Below are 11,559 nucleotides of genomic sequence, written 5' to 3'. Positions count from 1 at the left end.
TAAAAAATAAAAATAAATGCCAAAGAACATTATATACGTGATGATGTTGTTGTCATCGTCATTGTATCATCATCATCATCAATGGTTGTTGCTGCCGGTTTTGTTTTTCTGGTATCAAAAAAAAAAAAAAAAAAAATTTCATTATTCTCGCTATATATATTAATGGGGGAAGGATACACATATATAAAAAAAAACGAATATGATAATAATGAGGGTAGAGGTGTGTATACCATTAACCATATTATATGTTTGGTATATAGAAATTTGCAATGTCGACTATAGATACCATCAGATGTAAAGGGGGGGGAAACAAAAAAAAAATTCATGCAGGCATTCAATGGATTGAATTGATGAATTTTTTTTTTCTTTTGTTTGTTTCACACTCAAGAATAATGGATCATTTTTTTTTTGAAAAAATTAATTGTTCACAACAACAACAATCAAAAGAGAATTGATTTAAATTTTAAAAGGTGATGGTTGATTTATACGAACAACCAATTGAAAATGAATGAATGAATGAATGGATGACAAACTCATCATTATCACCATTATTTTAAATTGAATTTGAAATGATTCGATTAACGAATGGATCATGATGATGGTAGCATTGATGATGATGATGATGATGATGATGGTGATAAGGGAAATGGAAATCCACAAACACACATAGACACACACACACAGTGTATATTTGTTCATTTGTTTCATTCATGTTTGTGCTTTGTTTTTTTCTGGTTTTCTGGTTGATTGGTTTATTTTTTTTCGGTCAAATCTTTCATTCATTTGTTTGATTGATTAATTTGATGATATATTACTGTAATAACAATCATCACCAGCTGTATATTCATTTCCTATGCGAGAAAAAAAAATATATATCAAACACGCTTTGTTTGTGTGTGTGTGTGTGTGGCAGTGTAGTTTTTTTTTTAATTTTTTTTTTACATTTCCATCAGCAAAAAAAAATCGAATAGACCATACCAGAAAAAAAAATCAAAATTTTAATCCCCCCTCCGCACATACACACACACACACACACAATTCATATCGTCAACAAGTGGGCGGATGATGATGATGATGATGGTGAAGAAGAAAAAAAAAGACCAGAAAAGTCATATAGAACGCAAATACAAACAAAAAAATTTTTTTGTCGCATTTACTGCTGTCATCATCATCATCATCATCGTGATGTTTGCTGTTGTTGCTGACGGAGCATCATTTTTTTCCTTTTTTGAATTGTTAGAAACAAAAAAAAAGAAAGATCAAACAAGATCAGCATATTAAAATATGCAAATAATATATGAATTTAGAAAATAAAAAAAAATATGCCTTGATCCTGATTCTGATCATCATCATCATCGTCATCAGTTTAAAAATGAAATGTAAACAAAACCAAAAAAAAAAAAAAAAAATCAGGAAAAAAATGATCACATCAAAAACTTTGGCAATGGATAAATGATGATGATTATATGTACATTTTACATTGGTATTTGATGCTTACACACACACACAGTATCTAATGGATGGATATATCCTAGAATTTATGGCTAAACATAACCATAACGACACACACACACACACACATACACACAGAGATACATCAACCATAAATGACCAGAAACTAACCAAAAAAAAAAAAAAAAAATTTTTTGATGACCGATTATTGACATCGTATAGAACTGACATAGAATAAACAATAATAATAATAACTAAACAAAATAATCTTGATGATGATGATGATGAGTGCATCAAACTAAACCAAAGTCATTGACAGATTTCATTGATTCATTTCATTCATTCATTCATTTTTTTTTCTTGGTTTAATTGATAATCACTTGATATGATAATAGCAAATGTAGCTGTAGAAAATGATGAAAATTTTCGTAATAATCAACAACATCGACAACAACAAAATTTGATATCATTTTGTTTTTTCATGATAATCATCATCATCATCATCATCACATCACATTGATGAATCATTTGTTGTCATAAACAGAAACACAAACAAACAAACACACCCATATTCATATTTCAATGGAAAAAAAATAATCATTTGAATAGAACAACATCATCATCATAATAATCATTACCATTATCAAATTCATTGGAAAAATTCTCAATGATAATTTTTAAACAACGTGGAAAATGGGCGCCATAAATATCATTTTTCTCTTTTCATTCCACCCCCAATTTATAAAGAAAAACAACAACAACAACAACAATCGACACATAAATAATAATGATGATGGGTAAGTGATGAAATGGTGTTTTACGTGATACTGATGATAATAATAATTACCCGGATATTATCACACTATAAACGGATGAATGAATGAATGAACGAATGATTTAAAAAGAGCAAGAAAGAGACAAAGATGAGCCAAAAAAAAAAAACAAGAAAAGAAAAGAAAAGAAAAACTGAAATATTTGTCGTTGCATTCCAAATAACAACAACCACAACAATTTTTTTTTAAATATTGTCAGCAATGATGATGATGATGAAGAAGAAGAAAAAATTTTTTCTTCTTCTTTTCGATCAGTTTTTCTTTTTCTGTTAATACACACGAAAAAGAAAAACCAAATACACACATACAAATATATGACTACGCAGGTGAATTTTGCTTGTCATAATCATCATCATCATCGTTGTCGTGGTCGTTGTAGTTACAGGTAACATCAAACTTTTTTTTTCTATCTGGACAACTTTTTTTTTCTTCTTCTTTAAATTTACAGTAAAATAGTAACCACCACATTGCATTGAACCACGTTACCATTACCACCACCACCACCACCACAACCACCACCACGACAACGAACACCAAACATGAACATCGAAAATGATCACATACCGAAGACAAAGATATCTGAAGAGAACAGAAAGAGAGAGAGAGAGAGAAAAAAAAATTCATATAACGGAAAAAAAATCCATTCATGTCCAGTTTTTTTCCCTAGTTGCAGTTATCTTTTCTCTTCTCTCTCCCTCTCTCTTGTATCCAATTTTGCTCTCTTTTTTATTTTGTATTCACTGCATTTATTTAGTGTGTGTGTGTGTGTGTGTGTGTGGATGTGGCCAAAATATTATCATTGTTTTTGGCTTGTTGTTTCTCGTTCCGTTGCAATCAATGATCGATGGAATCAAGTTTTTTTTTTTTAAATTCAAGTAGATTCATTTTGTAGAACAAAATTTCTTTTCTCAACTTTGTCTCTCTCTCTCTCTCTCTCTCTCTCTCTCATTTATGTGAAATTTAAAAAAAAATTTTAAATTAAGAATGAAGATGCAATCAATATTTGATGCCATTCGGATAATGATATATCCCGAAAAGTTGATCATCTCATCTGATGTTCCTTCCTTATTCTTATTTTTTTTTTGCATATTTTATCTCATTCCATACATTCCAACCGATTGGTCCACTCGACCAACCAACCAACCAACCACACACATGTCTTTTTTTTCTAAATGCCACTGGAAAACCATTTTTTTTTTTTTGGTAAGAAACAGAAAAATCTTTTGTAGCTAGCGGGCGTCAATTTAGTCAAGTTTTTGTGTTTAGATTTTTTTTACAGGTTTGATCTATACAGCTATCATAACGATGATGATGAGGATGATGAGGTGGTCCGTTTTTTTTCTGTAGAAAAAAAGAGAGCAACATTTGAATGAAAACCATGATGATGATGATGGGGATTTTCGGAAACGTTGTTGTCGTTCTAGTTTTGCCAGTTTACTAAGTGAAACAAAAAAAAAACTTTTCAAACAAACAGTTAATGGTGAAATAAGTATTAGAAAAAAAGTAACAATCAAAATAAAAAAAGCCGACAATGAAAAAGCAGCCCCCCCAAAAAAAGGGTTGAAGAGTTTTTTTCTTATTCTGAATAAAATTGAATATAAATTGCTCCTTTTGTTTGTCATTACTATCAATTGTCAACATTGTGAAAATGATCAATCAATGCAAACAAATCGAATCAATTCAAATCAACCTAAAAAAAGGGGGATGAAATTAAGTGAATGAAATGAATGAAATGTCAATCTGATCAGATTTGAAAAAGTGGAAACAATCAATAAAATAGACAAACAAATAAATAAATCGATCGAAAAAAAATGACCTGATTCTTTATTGTTGGAAAGGTTTGCCATTTTCAATATTTTAATTTTTCTTTTTTTTGGATTTTACCTTGATATTTCGACATTAACATGGGTGAACATGAAAATGAAAACAAAATGTTTCAATGACATTAAAGAATTTCATCATCATCATCAACAACATCATCATTCATTATTCTGGTGGTGGTGATAAAATAAAAAAAATAAAAATAAAACATCCACCCACACATACACACACACACACACAAACTGCCAGAATAATATTCATTCATTCATATTAAATACGTATATAAGCCATATCTTAATACTCACGTTATTCACATTTTTTTTCATTATTATTATTATATAACCCGGTGCCTATTATTATTATATGAAAAATATAATTTTTCTTCATTTATATAATAACCAAATTTTTTTTTTTATCATGAATATATTGAGTAAACAACACACATATATATAATCCGGTTTCCGTTCTATGCAATCGTTCATCATCATCATCATCATCTCCATGATTTGTTTGATGATTGCAACGGTTATTCTACGGTTTGAAAAAAAACACATGCACACACATGAATATCACATTCCAGATTTAAACATTGGGATAAAAACCATAAATTTTTTCGTTGTTGTTGTTGTTGTTTTTCTCGTGAAAAATCGAAACCATATATCGAATCGAATGTTTGTGTTTTGTATTTATATTGGCAAAAAAAAAAAAAATACAATGATGTAACGATATTTCATTGGAAAATAAAACACATGGAATAATCATCCCAAAAATATCCATTATTATAACGATGGTAATGTGTGTGTGTGTGCGTGACGGCATTTTTTATTTTTTTTTAGCAGAAATGAAACCAAAATTGATCCAAAAAAGAAAAAAAAAATACAGAAAAAACCATGATGATGACGTAAATATCGACATTGAATTCTTTTTTCGTTTTTTTTTTCATTTTGGTAAATAAAATTACCACAGAAAGAAAACAAAAAATGGCCCAATAACTTTTTTTGTTCAGGCACTATTTGTGTGTGTGTGTGTGTGTGTGTGTGTGTGTGTGTGTGTGTGTGTGTGTGTGTGTGTGTATGTTCGTTTGGTCATCCACAATGATTAGCAACAGTTTAAAGATTCAATATGTCATTGTTAATCTTCTTCTTGTTGTTCTTGTTGTTTATGTGCTGAATTTATTGACAATAAATTCATTTCAATTTTCATTTCCTTTCTTTGAGAATAAACGAATTTCAAATGTACTTTTTTTTATTATTTCATGTTCATCATTCATTATACAAATTTTTTTCATTCGATTTTCATCTTGGAATTTCAATCTACAGGATGTGTGTGTGTGTGTGCGTGTGTATTAGCTTAATGTTCGGATTCAACCTACACACACACACACACACATTAGTTCATCATCATCATCATTCGTTTAATTCGATCAGTCATTTTTTGTTGTTGTTGTTGTTGTTGCTAACCATCCAATCACCCAACCACCCACCCATCACCACCATCATCATTACCACCACAACCACCTAATGTATGTGTTTAGTGTATTTGATGAAATTACCAGATGTTTTTTTCCCTGAACACTGTGTTTTTGTTTTTTTTTATTTTGGAATTATTATTATGGAACATTCAATGATAGAAAAACAAAAATTTGTACTTTTTTGGTATTTTTTTTTTTAGATGATAAGATGATGATAATCATCTATTTTTAGAAACATTTGTAAATGTTTATACATTTTTATTAAATAAAAATAAATATATCAACCAGAATAACCAAGAATATACAGACAGGAAGACATGACAAAAAGAAGAATCTGTAAATAAATGAATGAATGAATGAATAATGATGATAACCACATGAATGACCATTGGCCAGTATTCAATGGTGAATGAAGCGAATAAACACTTTTTCTCATTAATCTCTCTCTTTCTCTGTGTGTGCGTGTCTGTGTATTTTATATACATTTGTTAATCTTCTTATTATACGTTTCAATGCATTGATGGCCCGAATTAAACAGAATACAGAGAATTGTTATTATTATTGTTGTTGATGATGAAATAATTAGATAGATGTTATTATTATTTTGTTTTTTTTTTGGGATTCTTTCTATTGAATCTATTTTTAGAACAAAAACATTTTTTACATAAATACATTATCAATTGATTGAATGATTTTTAGATACAAGAATTTGATGATGGTTATTGGTAATAAAAAAAATCATGGTGCAAAAGAACTCCAATCAAAAATAGATATATATAGATCACATTAGATTTTCTCGATTTTTCTCTACATTTTCACGCATGTACAAATAAAATTGGAAATTTCATTGAATATGGCCATAGACAAATGGGGGGAAAAAAAATAACTAGAAAGAATAATTTAGCTTGAAGCCAATTCTTTTTTTGTCTGTCCAAGTGTGGGTGGTTTGGTTTTTTTTTTTTTATATACCACCCTACTACACTTGATATGATTATTGTTGGTAATGATGATAAAGTATCGTTTGATTTTGAATGAAAAAAAAATTCTGGAATTCAAGATTTTCATTGGAAAAAAAAGTTTTTTTTTATTTCCCTATGGCTCATCATCATCATCATCATCAACAACAACAACAAAACTGAAGCCAAAAAAAAACAAACAAAAAAAAAATGAGAAAGGAAACTATCAATAATTCTGTTTATATGTGTGTGTGTGTGTGTGTGTGTGTGTGTGTGTGTGTGTGTGTGTGTGTGTGTAGGAGCATCATATCAAACACACACATACATGCACAATCAACTTTTCAATGGCAAATGGGGAAAAAAATTCTTTTTCAAAATGAATCGCTAAATATAGAACAAAAATAAAAAATAAATAAATCAAATGTTCCTGAAACAGAAAAACAAAAATGTTTCACTACCAGAATATATATCTATTCAACAAAGGGAACAGAAAAAAAATGAAAAAAAAATTCAGGAAAATAAATGTCCATATATATAATATCCATGCATACAAACACCCACGCACATGAACAAAATAGGACACAGGAAACAGAATTTCATTTTGTTTTCCAAATTCCATTGTTCATGATGATGATGATGATGATGACAATAACAAGAATAATATGGATTTACTGATGATTCACGAATCACTGAACATCATGACAAAATGAACAAATCATACACACACATTACATTACATTCAAACTTTTTTTTGTCTCTCTCGCTCTCATAAGGCCAATTAATTTTCAAATTTACAGATGGTATAATTGAATTGAATTTCAACAACATTAACATTTGAACGGAAATTGTGACATTTGAAAAAAAACATAAAACACACACACACACACACACACGGAGATAGAGAGAAATGTTTGTTGGCAAAATGTTAAACAAAACAAAAAAAAAATTTTCATTTCAAATGTTAATTCAAACACATATTTTTTTCTATCCTTTGATAAACAAATTTCTCATCAATAGAAGAAAAAAAAACCTTCAACCAATGGCGGTGATGATGATGATGATGATGATAATCAATATTCATCAATTTCAATCGAATTGAAATGGAAAATTTACCATTCTCAGTAGCCATACAATTCCCATATACATCCATGTATTTGGGCCATAATTATATGTTATTATATCTGTGCGTTATATAATGTAATTCATATCACACACACACACAACGACAACAACAACCAGATGGAAATGAAAAAAAAAAATTTTTTTTCCCACTACCAGGTTTACAAATGTGGAAAAAACTTTTATCTTTTTTTTTCATATACATATCCAAATAATAACAAATAATAAATTGATTGATTGTTGTTTCAAGTTGTACCTGGTTGTTATCAAACAAAATAAAAATAATGAATTAGTGAATCAGTTTTTGTATTTTTTTCAAAGAGAGAATTTTACCAAAACAAAACGACGACAACGACAACGAAGATGATGATGACACAAACAAACAAACAAATAAACAAACAGACAAACAAAAAATACACACATATGTTTTTCATCTACGGTACACCTACACCTATTTTGCACGCAAACTGGAATTGAAATTTTTTTTTTTTGTTCATTGATTTCATTTGGCCACGAAACAATGCAAATGCAAATGTAAATAATTGGCCATGATGATGACGAATTGCAAGAAAATAACGCCGAAATTGTATGATATATTCATTTTGAATTATTATTTCTAAATTTTTTTTTCTGGTTTTTTCAATATAGATGAACAGTTTTTTTTTCCATTCTATTTCTGTTTCTCCCATTAAAAAAAAATCGAATTGAATTTTGATTGAATTTGAAATTTTTTTTTCTGCAGAAAATTCAATTTGAAACCGAAAATCAAATTACCAATTGAATCGCAAATATATAAAGTACAAAGTCATTAGATTTGAATTGGATTTTTTTTTTTTGGCTTTCTTGAACACGGCAATGATGATTGAGAATGATGATTATTGTTCAGATTCTTTGATGATGATGATGATGATGACCACCACCACACAACAACAATCGAAAATATAAGAATTTATATGAAAAAATCAGTATTTAAAGAAAAAAAAGTTGGGTGGCAAAACAAAACAAAGACAGAATGTGTCTATGTAGACGAAAAGAACCGACACCGAAACGAATATTATTACAACGAAAATTTCAATCATTGATACAGAAACCAAAAAAATGGTTTGAATCAAAAGCAAAAAAAGCCGCTAATCAATTGATGGTGGTTGAACCGGTGAAACAATTAGACATTAAGATTGATATCGATTTTCATATGAAACGATAATTCATTGAAACTACAGACAGACAAACAAACGTTATGGCAGCAAAAAAAAAAGTTTGAATGAGATGATCAATCTGATTATAATGATGATGGCGATGATATGATAAAAATGATGTAAAATTATACGGTCAATTAACACTTCCGTGATTTTTTTTTCACCATTCCTAATGTATATGATGATGATGATGATGATGATTCAGGAACAAGATCTCAAACATTTGGAACAACCATACACAACGTATGACAACAACATTCATTCACCATATTTTTTCTTGTTTGATTTTTTTTTGTTACTTTTAAAATTTATTATATTATTATTAAAAGATAACCATTAAATTTTCTCACCATTTCATTTCATTGATGATAATCATGACGATGATTCGTTCATTTCATGGTGTAATCATGGTGTAATCATTTCAACAAAACAGCAAACAGATTAAAAAAAAATGGCAAAGGTGATGGTGATGGTGGTAACCAATGAAAATGAAGTGAAGCGAATTTTTTCAAGATTTTCGTTCAACAATTTAATTTATTCAAAATTTTAAAGATGAAATTAATCTTTGAGCCATACACACACAAACACAGACATAACTTTGTTAAAAAATTTTTTTTTCTTTTACACTGGAATGGACATACAAATTATCATGTATATATCACCAAAGTAGAGAAATGATGAACATTAAAAAAAAATAAGAAGAAGAAGAAGAACAATGATGCTTATTATCATCAACATCATTGATGATTGTGAAAAATGGAAAAAAAGTTCTTTTTTTCTTTTGAATTCAATTATAAATAATGTGGAATTAAGTTTTCTGTTGTTGTTGTTGTTGTTGAAACGAATAGGGACAACAACAACAACACCAACAACAATAAATTAAATGTTTTGAAATTTTGTTTCAAAAAAAAAAAAACATTCATTTATGCATTCATTTTTCAAATTTTGAATGCCAGCATGGCACATGATGACTAATATGAATGGTAAAAAATTATTATGGATGATGATGATGATGATAATGTTTAAGCGTATGTGCGATGGATATAAAACACTTTTTGTTTCTTGTCGTTTTTCTTATATTATCGATTTAAATTCCAAATTGCAATTTTTAAAAAGAAAAAGATTTTCAGAAAAAAAATTGCTGATAACATTATGGTGTGTTTTTTCATTTTCGTTTCAAATCATCATATATAAACACATACACATACACACAAGATATATAAATATAAAACAGACAATATATGATGATGATGATGAACCAAACATGCATCCATTTATGACCTTGATTGAATTTGATTTGATTTATTTGACAACAGAGATGATGATAATAATGATGATGATGACGAAGACAATAACGAATAAATGAATTCACCATTTAAACACACATATACACATAGATTGGAATTTTATTTTTCTCCCAAATCCAACACCACCAATAAAGGATTGTATATCGGATAGTGTAAAAAGATTGCAATGAAACTACCACCCACCCACAAAAATAAAACACACACACATTTGAGTTGTAATGCAAAGAGGGAAAAAATGTAAAAATCAATTTTTAACAACAAAAAAACAAACGAAATTTATTTTTTATTATAAATGGACCGATCGATGGATTAAATTAAAAATATTTCAATGGTTAGAATCGTAGTCGTTGTCGTTGTATTAATCGATCGAGCAACAGATGCACGCGTGTATATTTTATCGAAAGGAAAAAAAAATGCCAATTCGTTTTTATATCAAGTTAGCGGCAAACAAGTATGCTGGTGAAGAAGAAGAAGACGGTTACGCGCCAAATCATTATGAATAAGAAGCAGCAAATAAGAAAATTAGACCGGAAGAATCTTGATTGAATCGAATAAAAATAATGTAAATGAATGAATAGAATGAAATGATGAAATAAGTATCGACGCCAATCAAATCAAACAAAACAACAAAAAAAACCGAAAACAAAATCAACCAACTAACCAACCAAAACGAATAGGGCGATGACAATAAAGACCAAAAAACAGATCAAAAATGATGAAATCTTTGGAAAATGAATTTTTTTTTCAAAAATCAATGGACATGTATGTGTGTGTGTGTGTGTGTGTGTTTTTGCATACACAATTTTACTGGTTCGTCTTTTTTTTTCTCTCGAGATCTTTGCAATAGACAAAGACACTTGAGTACATCTTCATTTACCGAATGAATGAATGAATGAATGAAATTAAACAATTGATGATGAGATGAGATGAAATCTCAATGATGAAGATGAAGATGATGAATTGAATTGGGATGGAAGAAATATTCTTTTATTTTTCTCTCTGTGTATACACTTTCCAGTTACATGATCATTTAGGGGCCGCGACCAGTTTTTTGTTTTGTTTTCTTACTATTTGTTTACATCATCAACAAGCATCGATTGCCAATGTTGATGATTCAATTTGGTTTTTTCCCGACACACACACACACACAATTGTCAATCATTATACAATGATGAATGAATAAATGGATGGATGGGCACAAATCATACAGGTGTGAAATTTGCATGTCAGCCGACATGCAACAAAACAACAACAACAAAAAAAAAAAAGAAAAATGGAAAAATCAAATCATTATCGTCGTACATGACTAATGAAAACAACCGAAACGTGATCAATTAAGTGAATGCTGATTTTATCAATCAATCAATTATACATAATTAATTTATCAAATTAGAGATTACTCTC

This window comes from Dermatophagoides farinae, chromosome 2 (assembly GCF_024713945.1).
Source record: "Dermatophagoides farinae isolate YC_2012a chromosome 2, ASM2471394v1, whole genome shotgun sequence".
In the NCBI taxonomy this organism is placed as follows: domain Eukaryota; kingdom Metazoa; phylum Arthropoda; class Arachnida; order Sarcoptiformes; family Pyroglyphidae; genus Dermatophagoides; species Dermatophagoides farinae.
This window is presented reverse-complemented; position numbering follows the sequence as displayed.